This window comes from Pleurodeles waltl, chromosome 9, assembly GCF_031143425.1.
Source record: "Pleurodeles waltl isolate 20211129_DDA chromosome 9, aPleWal1.hap1.20221129, whole genome shotgun sequence".
NCBI classification, from domain to species: domain Eukaryota; kingdom Metazoa; phylum Chordata; class Amphibia; order Caudata; family Salamandridae; genus Pleurodeles; species Pleurodeles waltl.
Window position 1 is genome coordinate 840,156,561 of NC_090448.1, and position 14,870 is coordinate 840,171,430.

Consider the following 14,870-nt stretch of genomic DNA (forward strand, 5'->3'; position numbering starts at 1 on the left):
TCAGCTAGCATTGGTATCTGACATCTCAGGGCAGGATTGGGGAGCATGCAGCAGGCAACTATGATCTGACATACCTTTTGGGGAGTGTAGAGGATTACCGAAACGTGCGTAGGCTATAGGTTCCTACTGTGTCTCTTATGAGATTATAGTATTATTATCATTTTTCTAGGTCATTGATCCCTAATATATCGGAGTGCAAGATTACTGTACTAACATTGTTGGATTTGTATTAATCAAAATCTTTTTAAGCTGTATAATAGAATGTATCTTTTTGGATTTATTTTGGCAATTGTTTAAATTGTATGATATTAGAATTATCAAAGTATTTGAATTGTGTTTTTTTGTATTTCAAAACATGGATATTTTAGCTCGTTGTGAATGTGGGATGACTGAGTTAGGTAAATGTCATGGTCTTTTTTGTATTCGGTTTTATGTCTCTAGTATTGTGTAAATGAATTAAATAAAATTATATTTTGTCGATATAATCTTTATCCTGCTATCCAGTTTAATATTTAGTCCTAGTCGTACATTCGTGAGTTGTATTTTTACACGACATACAAAATTATTGTTATTGATATCTATAGTGATACGGTGCTGAGGAATACCAATTCAATGTTAATTCTTGTGGCTCTCAATTTAGACTCATTCTACAGTTGTTATTACCCTGTATGATCCACGTTGATTAAATCAGGGAACCCCTTTGGTTTTCTACCTACTCACGCAAGCAAGACCTGCATGACGGGGTCCTAATCCTGTATGAACAGCTGTATGGGGCACCAGAGGAACAGGTGAGCTGAATGCCTTAGTCATGTGTGATAGAGGTGTGTGTAATGGTAATGGTGTAAGGGGTAGGTATACTGGGGAGGTAGTACATGAATTCAGGAGGCATGGAGTTGAGGCGTGTGAGCCGAGAGGAAAGGCATATGTGGGCACTTGGTGAATCAGATTTGTATTGTCCAATGCTGTTGGAATGGGGCATATGAACCTGACTATCTCCTTCTGTCTGTGTCATCCATGCAGATGAACGCCTATCCGAAGAAAGGGATCTGGTGTACCATTGTTAAGAAAGTGCAGACCCTGGGGGTCCACAGCTGGTGGAGCACCCATTGTAGAAAACAGGGGGAAGACCTGAGACGCTGGGACCAGAAGACAGTGGAGGCCCAGCTGGAGAAGTCCTCCCAATGAGGGAGGGGTGTCTATTGGACCCTGACCCCACTAATGGCCTGCATTTTGGCAGTGGCCTACCCTGAGGTGAATGGGCTTTTGAGGGCAGCACAGCAGCCACGGGGGTGAGTACTGACTGTATCCTGGCACTTGACTGGCCTTAATAGTGATTATGTGCCTCACTGCATGCAAAGTGACATTGTTGTAATGACCTCCTATGTTTCATCTATTGGAAATGGGTATTATGCACCCTGGCTGAGTATAAATAGTAGATGTGTCAGCATGGTTTACTGTCAGTGTATGTACATCTCCCATTCCTAGACCTCTCCATGTCTGGAATGTGGAGATGGTCTATTGACATAGGTACATGTGTGAGACCATCCAGCCTATGCAAATGATGTGAGTATTAATATCACCCTAAGCACTGAGTATGACCAGCTCCATCCATCTGCATTTGTGGCTCTGTGTCATTCTACACCCATCTGTGTAGCAAACCTTTATAAGCTACTGTGTGACTCTAGTTTTATCGTAGGGACGAAATACATCATGTACTGGTAATGTTATTTACTGAATGTTAGGCTGCCATTACAGTTCCACAACAGATATGGCCTTCATGGGACTGTATCATTGATTTGATAGCTGAATTGCCACATATAGGTGATCTGCTGACTGTAGGGTATGTGAAGTTAGGCAAACTGGGATACTGATACCAGTACAATTGATGAGGTCTGATTACAGATATCATGCATTCCTTGGTGCTATACTTGTGGGGATGTAACCGTTAAACCGGTGGTATGGTACTAGAGGTGGTACATGCCTTAACCAGATCTCTTTTATGTCACCATGGTATGTTTATGGGATGTATGACGCTGTCCTAGCTATTGATATTCTACATTGCACAGTTTCTGCCTACATCATGTTCAAATTGTAAGTTGAGGACACATCTGATGGGCTGGGACTTTTCTGCTTGCATTGGCCAAGCTGAAGTGGTAGATTAGGATAGGTTGGCCTATTGCATGACTCCTGCCATGTAGATGTGGATCTATTGTTGCATTTAGTTTTCCTAGGCTGGCTCATGTAGTAGAGGGATGTGTCAGTGGTGTACAGAAAGTGGTGTTGGTCCATGTGTGCCTAATGCATCCTGACATTAACCGTCTGAGATGTGTGTTTTCTGGCCTCTGTGACAAGTATTGTCACTTCTCATTCCTAGCACCACCCTCCCTGTAGCTCCCCACCCAGTTGCATGTGTCCACTCAACGAAGAGGGTGGGCATCTCCTTCACCGCAGACACCTCTGCACCTGCCCCAGTCAGCCCTGCTGCCCTCAGTGAGGAGGCTATTGACCTTGTGATGTCCATCTCTCTGGGTCAGTCCACCATTGTGAATGCCATCCAGGGACTGACAGCTCAGGTCCAACGGAGCAATGCATTCCTGGAGGGCATTCACGGTTCCTTGACTAGCCTACAGAGATCCTTTCAGGGTCTGCCCTCCTCACTGATGGCAGCCAGTGTCCCTTTGTCTACCGTCCCCCCTCCATCTACCTCTTCCCAATCCCAAACCCCTCTCCCCAAACCCATCCAAAGCACACAGGCATGCATCCACCTCAACAGACAAAGGTACCACTGACAAGCACAAGCACCACAAGACCCACCACTGGCATGCACACAAACAAAACCCACCTGCAGACACACCAACATCCACTATCTAAACTAACTCCCCCACCATCCCATCCTTCACACACGCTACAGCAGACAAACCTTCAGCCACCACACCATCATTCACAGATCCAGCCAGAACACCTGTCTTACCCACAATCACCACAATATCAGACCCGCTGACATCCACCCCAGTCACAACATCTGCACCCACCACCACCACCCCCACATGCAGCACATCTACTATATCTGCAGACACTACCTCAAAAGACAGTCACCCATCCAGCATGACATTTCCCTGGACCTCCTCCCACTCCTCCCAAGACACTTAAATGCCCAAACTCACCCACTCAACAGACACCCAGCACCAAAGACATCCACACTGACATATCTTACAACCACTCCTTCTCCCTCCACTCCCAAACCCTTTTGCCATGACTGCCCCATGTGTCTAAGAAGCATTTCCTCTTAGAGTTATCATTGTTCCCTGCTCCTCTCCCACTCTGTGATTCCCCCAAACATTCTTAGTCCCCCCCCCAAGGCCAGCCCTTCCACCTCCATGTCCTCCCTGCCCCACTGCTAGTGCTCATTCCCTCCCCATGCCAAGAAGTTCATCCATCCCCCAAGTCCAGGCCCAAGGACACCCCTTCCAAACCCAAGCCCAAAAACCACTGTGGTAAGTACATCCGGAAGAATGTTCTCAAAAGAGAGAAGTATTTGTTCATGAAATCATCCGTAGAATATCTAGGCCATATAATTTCAGCAGATGGTATATTCCCGAAACCAGGTTTGATTGATGCTATCAAAGCTGCCCCACCACCTAAGGACAAAGTTGGTGTTAAGTCGTTTTTGGAAATGTGTGAATTCTATTCTCATTTTGTTCCAAATTTTGCGAGCAGTGTCAGACCAATATCTAATCTCTTGAAGCATAATGTGGGTTTCAAATAAGATACTGAATGTGATTAAGTGTTTGAGGATATAAAAAAAACAACTAGTTAGTGCAGAAGTGTTAAAGCCTTATTGTCAAGATTTGCTGTGTTGCTTGACAGTAGATGCAAGTAACATAGGTGTGGGGGCAGTGCTAACGTAAACATAGAATGGCATTGAGAATCCTATTGGTTTTGCATTAAGGGCGTTAAGGGAGCCTGAATCTTATTTTTTGTGTTAAAAACTGACCATAAACCACTTGTTTCAATTTGCAATGGCACAAATAAAAAGACTGGTACACCCAGAATTGCAAGATTTACGGCTAGACTAAAAATATGATTTTGAAGTCATGCATATTCAGGGGGACAAGAATGTCAGAGCAGAAAATGTATCATACTTTCCAGCTCAAATCAATAGTGCTTGTGATGAGAATGTAGAGGATGGAAGTTGCTGCTGAAGTGGAACAGGTGTGGATCTGTTCGGAAGGTGAATGGAAGGAAAATGTATATGCAGACAAGAATTTGTGTGAAGTTATGAGGTGCATCAAAGAAGGGTGGCCTCATGAGAAAGAGATAGTGTTTGATATCCAACCATTTTGGAAGGTTGCTGATGATTTAACCATTGAAGATAGTTTACTCTTGAGAGATGATAAATTGATCCCATCCTCGTCGCCATCATCAATGTGGTAAGTACATCTGGAACAATGCTTCTTGAGGAAATTTTCTTTATTGAGGAATAACTGCTTACACAAACCTCAGAGAGCTCCGTCCAAGCCGACTGTGCTATACTGACATGCTACAAGTGACACACGTGCTAAGAATACTACAATCACCCTCCCAAGCCTAAACCCCGTTCTACCCACCCAATCCTTTAGGTGCCTCCCTTCCCCATTGATGCCCCTACCCTGTGGAGGTCATTTTGCAGTCAGGAGTCAAGTTGGGGCACTCTAAGGTGCCATTTGTGCCTTTGGCACTTCGGACTGGCTGTTGGCTTTTTACTTGTAATTATATTTGCTTATATATATGTTTCTCACCTTATACATGTGTCCCAACAGGTTGTTGGATTCGCTGTTGACATACTTGTCCTGCCTTTCTTTCAACATGGCTGATTGGTGTTCGTGGGCTTTGGTTTGTGTGTGTGTGACATGTGTGTGTTGGTTGTGCCAGCTTTTGTGTCTGGGCTGCATGTGTGGCTGTGGTCCTGCCATTTGTCCCGCTGTCTTTGCTGTGTAATGTGTGTAAGAAATGTTTGTGTTTGTCACATGCATGTATGTTGCAAAATTGTGTTGTGTTTGTGTAGAGATGTGTTATGGTGGTGTGGTGTGCCCTTGTGTGGTTGCTGTGTGTGTGTCCATGTTTGTGGTGATGGCTATGTCATAAGCACTGTGTTTGGTGTTAGCATGTTGTGACGTATGATTCATTGTATGTCAATGTGATTGTTTATATTGATTGTCTGGTGTTGTTAAGTGTTGTGGTTAGTTTGTGTTGCCATGTGGAGTTGTGCAATGACATTGCTTGGTGAAGTGTTTGTGTAGTTGCTGTTGTGATGTCGTTGTGTGTATTGGTGCTGTTGTGGATGGTTGTGTTGGAGAGTGCCAGTGCTGTGTGTCTGCGGGTTGGTGTGTGTATGGCACATGTGTGTTGGCCAGGGTGTGTGTAGTACAGGCCCTGGTGTGTATTGTATGGGTGTGCATGTGTGTATCAAGGTGTGTGTGTGTATGTACATATGGGTGTGTGGTTACATGTGTGCGTCACCGCCGCAAGCCGTCCTGGATGTGTATGTTGTGCATGAGTGTGTTGTGTGGGTTTTCCCAACAGTGTCAGGAAGGTGAGTATACTCAAGGTTGTTGCCTTCGTCGCCGTTGCTGGTTCTGGAGTCATTGTGCATGCAGGAGCAGTGGGGTGACTTCCAGTTCACGTTCCATGGCAGCTCCAGTCAGGTATGTGTTCCAGAAGATAGGTGTTTCCTTTTATAGAGTTGGGTTCTGCCAGGGTTTTTGTTGTGGTGCGACTGCGGTGAAAACCCTGGTGGTGTGCAGCCTCATAACATGGTCCCCGCCGGCCTGAAGTTGCCTACCGCCGTCCGTGGCGGCATGTCCGCACTGGCAGTACTGGTGGTTGTTTGGTTGTGTTCTGTTGGGAAGACCGCTATGTTCATAATTTGGCGGACTTCACAGCCAGCCCGTTGGCAGTACCACTGCCGCCGCCAACATGGTGGTCCTCGGACTGCCAAACTCATAAAGACCCCCAGTGTCTCTTGATATTACAGCCATAGAGTTTAACTCTCTCGGTCTGTATTTTAAAATCTCTAGAAGACTCAAAATAAGTCTCCCTTCTGTTTTCTGTCCTTAGTTTCCAAATAAACCAAAAGTGTGTGTGTGAGTAAGTGTTTGAAAATGTATCAACAAATAACTGTTCACCTGAGAATGCCCTCTCTTTTCCAGCCTTTAATTTTCTTTAGGGAACCTTATAAACCAGTGACTTGGCATTTCCCCTTGTAAACAGACAGCTATTGTGTTGTATTGTGACTTTAAGGAATTTGTTGGTGGAATGTAGAATTTAGTGTGCGGGCTGGCGTGGCGTTGGTTCACTAGACAGTTAATCTACTGGCTGGTGAGGGGATGCAGCATGGAGGTGTTTCTCCTGCAATAAAGTAACCTTTTCTGTTTTTGTTGTGTTGGAGTTTATGGAAGAAGCACAACATAAATTTGGTGACGAGGATGGGATACGAACCCACGCATGAATGGGCACTGAAAGCAAGGAAGGACTACGTTTCCTGCAAACCCATCTATGTATTAACATAGAAATAGGACTATTGTTGGGAAGGAAGTGTATTATAAAATGCAAAAACCAAAGAAGTATATTTATAAATAAGAATAAACAGATAAATAAATATATATATTTTTTCCTTAGAAATTGGTACACAAATATTAGTTTTTCATGATGAACAATTCAGCGATTACTGCACCACCAATGTTTTTACAAGATGTGGGTTCACCTGATATTGAATGGGAAGAGTGGATCGACATGCTTGAAAACTATTTGGAAGCATGGGATGGGCAAGGTTTCAGACTTACAAGGAAAAAAGCTATCTTAATGAGTGTACTGGGCAAAGAAGGTCAACATGTGTTTAAATATTTACCTGAGTTTACTTATGAGGATGGCACACACATCGAGGATGTGTTTCTGGAGGCAAATCTCAGGCTAAAAAAAAGATTCTCAAAAGAGACTAGTGTTGTTCTGTGTAGATATAAATTCTACACACAACCTCAAAACACGGATGAGTCTCTTGATGACTTTGTCTCGAGATTGAGACAACTCTCCACCAAATGTTAGTTTGGGAGTATGACTGATGAAATGATAAGAGATCAACTTATTGTTCAGTGCAAAAGCAAGAAAATACATGAACGATTATGGGCAACACAGAATTTAATGCTTAAAGACGCTATTGAGGTTGCGAAAGTAGTGGAGCAATCAGAGTATTACATGAAAAAGATGGGGGAGAAAGACTTGTGCAACAACGATGTCATGTTTCTCAAAAAAAGGAGTCACACGAGGGTGGATACTCTAATAATCGTGAGAAATCAGTGCACAACTACAAGTTTAATGCTAAGGTGTGCTTCAGATGTGGCAGTAATACACACAAAGCAGATTTCAAGGGTTGTAGTGCTTGGGGGAAAGAGTGCAGGAAATGTGGACGCAAAGGTCATTTTGCGAAAGTATGTAAAACTTCATCAAGTAAAATAGCGATGGTACAAGATCAGTCAAACTAAGCTATCCAAGAGGAGTGCGAAGAAGACAGATTTTTTTGTGTAGAAGATCCACACATTGACATGGGGAGGTTTACCAGGCCCAAAGCAAAGTTTATTATGAATGAAAGAATTGTCCAACTTATGGTGGACTCAGGATCATTGTATACTATTGTACCTAAGAGTATGGTGAGTCAAGAATGGCCAGATATTACTTTACTTTCTAAGGACATAAATCCTGGTGGTTACCAAGGGGAGCAAATTGATATCAATGGCTACATGATAGTGAAGATAACTTTCCAGGACAGGTCGGTGAAAGGCAAAGTGTACGTTGCAGAGTCTGGGCCTCCCATCTTGGGGTGGCAACACCAGTATGATCTTCACATTGTGATCAACCCAAGAACCCCTTCTCAAGTTATGGTTGTAGAGGACATGTCCATTGATTATATCATTGAAGGTGCAAATGATGTCTTTTTGGAAAACATTGGAACTTTGAAAGGATATGTGCACAAGATTGTTGTAAAGAAAAATGCAATCCCTGTGCAACATGCCTTGAGAAAAGTTGCTATAGCGGTTAGAGGAGAAGTGAAGCACCTAATTGAAGACATGATATCCAAGGGCATTTTTGAGCCTGTAGAAAGCTCTGCATGGATTTCGCCGGTGGTCATTACTAAACAAATAGATGGAAGCCTGAGATTTTGTGTTGATTTATGCAGTGTGAATCACAACATAGTGATTAACACCTTTCCCCTACCGAATATCAATGAAATGTTGTTGTTGTTGAAGGGGTGGTGTTTTTTCAGTAAACTTGACTTGAAAAGTGCATACCATCAGATTAAACTACATCAGGATTCAAATAAACATACAGCTTTCATAGCGTCAGAAGGCACTTTTCAATTTAACAGAATGCCTTTTGGGTTATCGTCAGCTGCAAGTGTATTCCAGAGGATGATGCCAATTGTCTTTAAAGGTGTGGATAATGTTATCTTTTTCCAGGATGATATCCTTGTATTTGGTGAAACAATTCAAAGTCATAATGTTGCATTGAAACATGTATTTGACAAACTTAAGGCAGCAGGGCTGACTCTCAGGAAAGAAAAATGTAAGTTTTTGGTGGAAGAGGTCGAATATTTGGCGCAAACGCTGAGAGTAGTAGTGAAGAATCTGGCTGCAGTAGTTATATGATGATGGATGATGAGTCATTACCCCATAAAAAGGTTGATAGAGAATATGCTGAGGTGAGTGTTGGTATGAATGTGAGAGAAGGCAGAGAGTTTGCAGTATTGAGGAGAACTCATACAAATCACAGGACTCCTGTCTATTTGAAAGACTTTGTGAGGTAATGCTGTAAAACTCTATAGTGTTTTAGAGTATTGATGGGTTAATTGAATGTACAATCTAATATTTATTTGTTTTTCTCATGTATTTATTTATTGTTTGTTTTGTACTGATGTTTCTTTTATTTTTTTCAAAGGGGAAGGATGTGTTTTATTGTGACTTTAAGGAATTTGTTGGTAGAATGTAGAATTTAGTGTGAGGGCTGGCGTGGCGTTCGTTCACTGGACAGTTAATCTACCGGCTGGTGAGGGAATGCCGCACGGAGCCGTTTCTCCTGCAATAAAGTAATCTTTTCCATTTTTGTTGTGTTGGAGTTTATGGAAGAAGCACAACATATTGCTACTTCTTTAGTTGTGTGTATGCTTTAAGCAAGCAAGATAGAAGTCTCCAGTTTTGTCATAAAGTTAAGAATTATTTTGGTTTAATGAAGGAATGTCTAAATTTTATCAAAGGCCTAAAGCTGAGTATTATACCACAGTTAAACATCTAATTATGTTTCTCTCCCTACTTTTCAGTGACAACCATGCAAGTTACTCCCAGTCATAGGTCTTCAAAATGTTTTGCTCTGAGCCCCCTAAGCTCATGATCCACTCTAAGAACTGGATTTCCATTTCGGCAGATGGGTTACTCCATCACAACAAGGACGAAACATAAATCCTATTATTACCCACAGGATTTATATTACAGTGGACAGGATATCCGTCCCGTAGTGACGGAGTAGCCCATTTGCCGAATTCTAAATCAGGCCTGAAGTGTAAAAAAAAGTAACAGCCTCAAGCAACAACAGAATTGACCAAAAACACTATTCCCCTTAATTGAGGTGCTGTGGGCCCCAATGCAACTCCACCTGCTGCACTAATGATGGATGTAGCTCTCAGAAGCACTTATTGTCCACCATGTCTAACTATCGCTTAAATCTTGAAACAAGCCAGGTCAATTTCTGAAAAAAATAAGCTACTGCATGCTGCTCCCTTTTTTGTGCCAAGAGTACCATCTTCACTAACACTAGTAATTAAAAAAGCCCACATGCCAACTTGTTATTGTAAAACATCCAAAAATGTGATGCAGTAGACCCCTAGGCAAAAGTGTCACTGCATCTGCTTCACTAATGATCGCTACTGCCTTGCTGTCAACGTTGATCTTTCTTAACGGCATGGGCTACCATCTCTCACATTCCCTCTTCCTTCTATTTCTCATCATCCCTCTCCTCTCATCTCTCTGATGCCCAAATCAATGTGTCTTGTTTACTTCATTTTTCCTCTCCTTTGAGCCACTGGTTCAAGGCTCAAAGGAGCACTGGAAAAGCAAGTATGACCTGGGCCTTTAATGCAGCTGCAGCACCCATGATGCCTACAGCTCTGGGAAGCAAGTTTTCCCTCTGCCCATTCAACAGGGCTATTACGTCTATAGCAGACACCTGAAAGCAGGCTTTCTGCCACTTTGTGTAAAAAATAACAACATAAAAGCACATTTAGCATCCCACTACTCTGTTGTTTGGGCCTAGTCCGTGTGCACCAAAAGTGACCTGGGCCCTAATGCTGGCAGGAAAATGCACCCCATGCTCTTTTTATAGTAAGACTGGCTGCTATAGATGGGCTCCAGTTCCCTACCTCATATGGGGGGGTGCCCATGTGCTGTGAAGCAGATAGTAGAAACCTGAAGAAGAAAGATGCTGTACTTGAAAGAAATGTAAATATAAATGCTGCTTTGGAGCTAGTGTATGTTTTAATTAATGGAGTCACTCAGCTTCATGGTGACAAATATTCATTCTTTTTGAGAGGTAATATGTGTCCATTAAAATTAGTGTACCCTTGAAATGGACAAATATAAAAATATTTACACTAGATATAGTCAGTATGCCCATCAGTAAAATGTATACATTTTCAGCACTTGTTTTTATTTTGCAGCATCCTGTTTTATACAGAGTAATACAATTTTGAAATAATGACACTCATAGGGGGTGATTCTGACCGCGCCGAAAGACCGCTCCGCGGTCAAAAGACCGTGGCGGTCATTCTGGCTTTCCCACTGGGCCGGCGGGCGACCGCCGAAAGTCCGCCCGCCAGCCCAGCGGGAAACACCCTTCCCACGAGGACGCCGGCTCAGAATGGAGCCGGCGGAGTGGGAAGGTGCGACGGGTGCAGTTGCACCCGTCGCGAATTTCAGTGTCTGCAAAGCAGACACTGAAATTCTCCGTGGGGCCCTCTTACGGGGGCCCCTGCAGTGCCCATGCCATTGGCATGGGCACTTCAGGGTCCCCCATGGGCCCCGCGGCACCCCCTACCGCCATCCTGTTCCTGGCGGGAGAACCGCCAGGAACCGGATGGCGGTAGGGGGTGTCAGAATCCCCATGGCGGCGGAGCGCGCTCCGCCGCCATGGAGGATTCTCAAGGGCAGCGGGAAGTCGGCGATACACCGCCGACTTTCCGTTTCTGGTCGCGGCTGAACCGCCGCGGTCAGAATGCCCAGTGGTGCACCGCCAGCCTGTTGGCGGTGCTACCGCCGACCTCCGCCATGGCGGTAATTACCGCCAGGGTCAGAATGACCCCCATAGTGCTTTCTGTCACAGACTGGGACCATGAAGCACTATAAACAAGTCAATATTCCTCACTTCGCCAATCAGGACTTAACTCTTCGACTCTATGGACATACACTAAGAAATCTGCAGTTAATCAGCTGAGGTTTTCCAAGGTAAAAGTATATTTCCATTTGATAAGTTTCATTTGCATTTATTTTTCATTTGAGGTCTGTGCATGTTTTAATATGAAGTTACCTAAAGGTGAAAAATTCCAACAAAATGCCAAAATTTGTAATCTTTTCACCCATGTATTTGAACCCGTCTTCACAATGACTGAACCAGTCCCACACCACTCAGTAGTACCATCCTCACACATTGTTTATGGACTTTAACTGCTTCATGTAAATGAACACAGCCTACAAAGGCGCCTTTCACACTTTCTGGCTTTCTTCATTTACATGTAATTGCAGAGCCCTTTGCACCCCCTGGGAACACGACCATCTCCCTGCAGAGGGGTGTACCCCTCAGTTTGAAGACCACTCCTCCCAGTTTTTAATGGATTCTTCAATTCTCCCTCTGTTTCACAGATCACCCTTATAAAGACAAAAGTTATTTCAAGTTCAGATATTACTCAATCTTCTTCCTTTCATTCAACTGGAAGGGCATCTCACACAATTTTTGTATTCAAGTTTTACACTGTTGTAGATTATGTTCAAAGTTTTTTTCTTGCTCCACCATTATATCAAAATACTTATTTTTTTAATTTGTCTAACAAAAGAGAGGTATGCTTGCTGACAGCCAGGCATATTGTATGGTTGGGCTATTCTTTGGTGCATTCAATCCCCATTTGCTAAATTGTTCTAACCCCTATTGGATTGTTTTTTCCTGTCTTTCTTGACTTCTGCTTCTACAATAAAGCAATAAAAGGTAGACTTTATAAAATGTGGTTTGTCCTTCGTTAAACACATCTATACTAATATAACAAGTGAGTTATGCAGACATTCCTCAAAAAATCACTGATGGGTAGTTGTGCCATTGCATTTCTCTTTGCATAAAAGCTTCCTGTTTTGTACAGTTGCCAACACTGGAGTAAATATTTGAGTTTGCAAGCGAGACAATTATTAAGCAAAATGCACTCAAACACCCTAAGAATTTCTTGGTTTGGAACTCTCTTGCTCTTTGTTAGTACTCTGTAGCTTCACAACACTATTGAAACAGAGCACAAAAATAAGAGACAAATGTTGAAAACATACCAATCTGGTTATTTGATCAGTTGCATTTGTGGTATTTACATTTACCTATGGCATATGAAGCATACAATATAGTTGTTTGAAGAGGGCACATTTCACTTTGTTAGGCTATTCAACAACTATTGAAAACATACACATTTGGTTAGTTGATGTAGCTATAAAGGAAGGTAGTTTCTTCCGAGGATGACCTTACAGCTGAGCAGGGAGGTTATGGTTGATGCATTTAGATGACATACGGGCACATTCCAGGAAGAAGCTTTTGGTAATCATTGTGAGAGTTGACATTCTTGGCATGTACTTAAAATGTATGGATTGGAGACACTGTGGTAGACGAACCACTAGCTTTCAAAATCCTCATTATTCCCAAAATGCAGAAAGATAGAAGAGCACTCTGGATCACCAAGCTTGTTAACTTTGCATTGTAGCTCTACAATGATGACAATGATTTAAGGTGAGTGGTGTTTGAGGCAGGAGGAATGTTTCTATCTCTTTGCCATTGTTGTGCTTAAAGTGGTCTGTACTTCAAGTTGACTAGTGAATTCTGACTTTTGAGTCAAGATGTAAGAAAAGCCAGGTGGATCAAGCAAGGATATGGTCATGAGCAAAAGAAAGATCCAGTTTCTCAGCAAGTACAACAAGGTTTCCAAAGAGGACTAAAGAACCCCATCTTCTGAAAACCATGTGAGTTTCAAGGGTATCAATAAAACACACATCCTATCAACAAAACCAGACCTTGCGGACTCACCCTGAAACATATATAAGGCTTATATATTCACACCCCAGCTCTCCGCCACAGATTTCAGTGAAGACGTTGTGGAATCAATTTAATTTTCATCTACACAGACATAAGCATATTAGTCTTGCCATTTACTTTACAATAGAGGTTGCTAATATTGAAATTGATTTGCACTATGATTAACTTTCAAAATCTTAGACTTGCATTTGTTCTATGAATCATTGTTCATTTCTATGGCAATTTATTAATGCAGAAAGTGGTGGGTTGTTTTCAATGCACAATTATACATTTTATTAATTGTTTACTAGATCCCTTCACTTGGAGTTCTCAAGCATTTTACACTTTGGAGTGTTAAAAAAGATACTCCAAAAACTAAACTGCACCATTTTGTTAAGACTTGCAATAAATCTGGTCAATCCGTTTCCATATACAAGCATATCATTCTTTCTCTATAAAGAACAATCCATCAAGCATCCTGGTGTGGTGTCAGCATGGCCCTTTCCAATTATAAACACACATGGTGTTCAGTCTGAGGCAATCCATTCTTGTGATTCTTCCCATCTCCTGCAGTCTCGATGACCTCACATTGTCTTCTTGGAATCTGTTGAGACGTTTTTCATACACAATTATTATGACAAATTTGACATTATAATCCTATTGAAATATTATGCCTTACTGCTGTTTTTTGGTTTGCTATATTATTTCTGCAGAATCCAGTGAATGGAATACTGAAGTCATTCAAAAGGCAATTGCTACATATGAACTGGATCCTGTGAAGCAATTGGAATGTTTTTTTTCTTTACACCCGTATTTTGTAACAACGTACTAAACATTATGGATTTAGGGCCATATTTAAACTTGTGGACGCAAAACTGCGCCGATGTAGTTTTGCGTAAAAAATATTACAGCGGCTAACGCCATTTCTTTGCGCTGTGCAGGTGTCAAATTTATACTTTGATGCACGGTGGCGCAAACCAAAGGTGTGAGTCATTTTTTTTTACTCAAACCAATGTGTCACGGCGTAGAGGAAAACGACGTTAACATGGCGAAAATGACTGTGAGACGTTTTACGACATCGCAAACAGGATACGTGCCGTTTTTTGATGCAATTGCGTTAAAAAGCAGCGCAAACACTGCAAAATGTGCTAAGGAGAGCCAAAATGGATCCCAGATGCTTGCACAGACCCCAGGAAGGTGACAACAGACCAGGAACCAGCCAGGAGGACCCACACAAGGCCCAGGACAGGGAGAAGAAGAAAAGGAAGTGTCGCGTCAGTGCAGAGGAGCAGGAAATTCTGGTGAAAGAGGTGACAGAACACCAGCACCAACTGTTTGTCACCTCAGAGTTGCCAATCAGTAGGAGAGAGGCAATATGGCAACAAATTGTTGACAAGATTAACAGTGTGGCAGAAGTACGGAGAACAGTCATCGAGTGCAAGAAACGCTGGCATGACTGCAAGCGCAGGACCAAGGAAAAGATGGCCAGGAACAGGAAGGCAGCACTGCAGACTGGAGTTGGGAGTCCAGCACTGCAG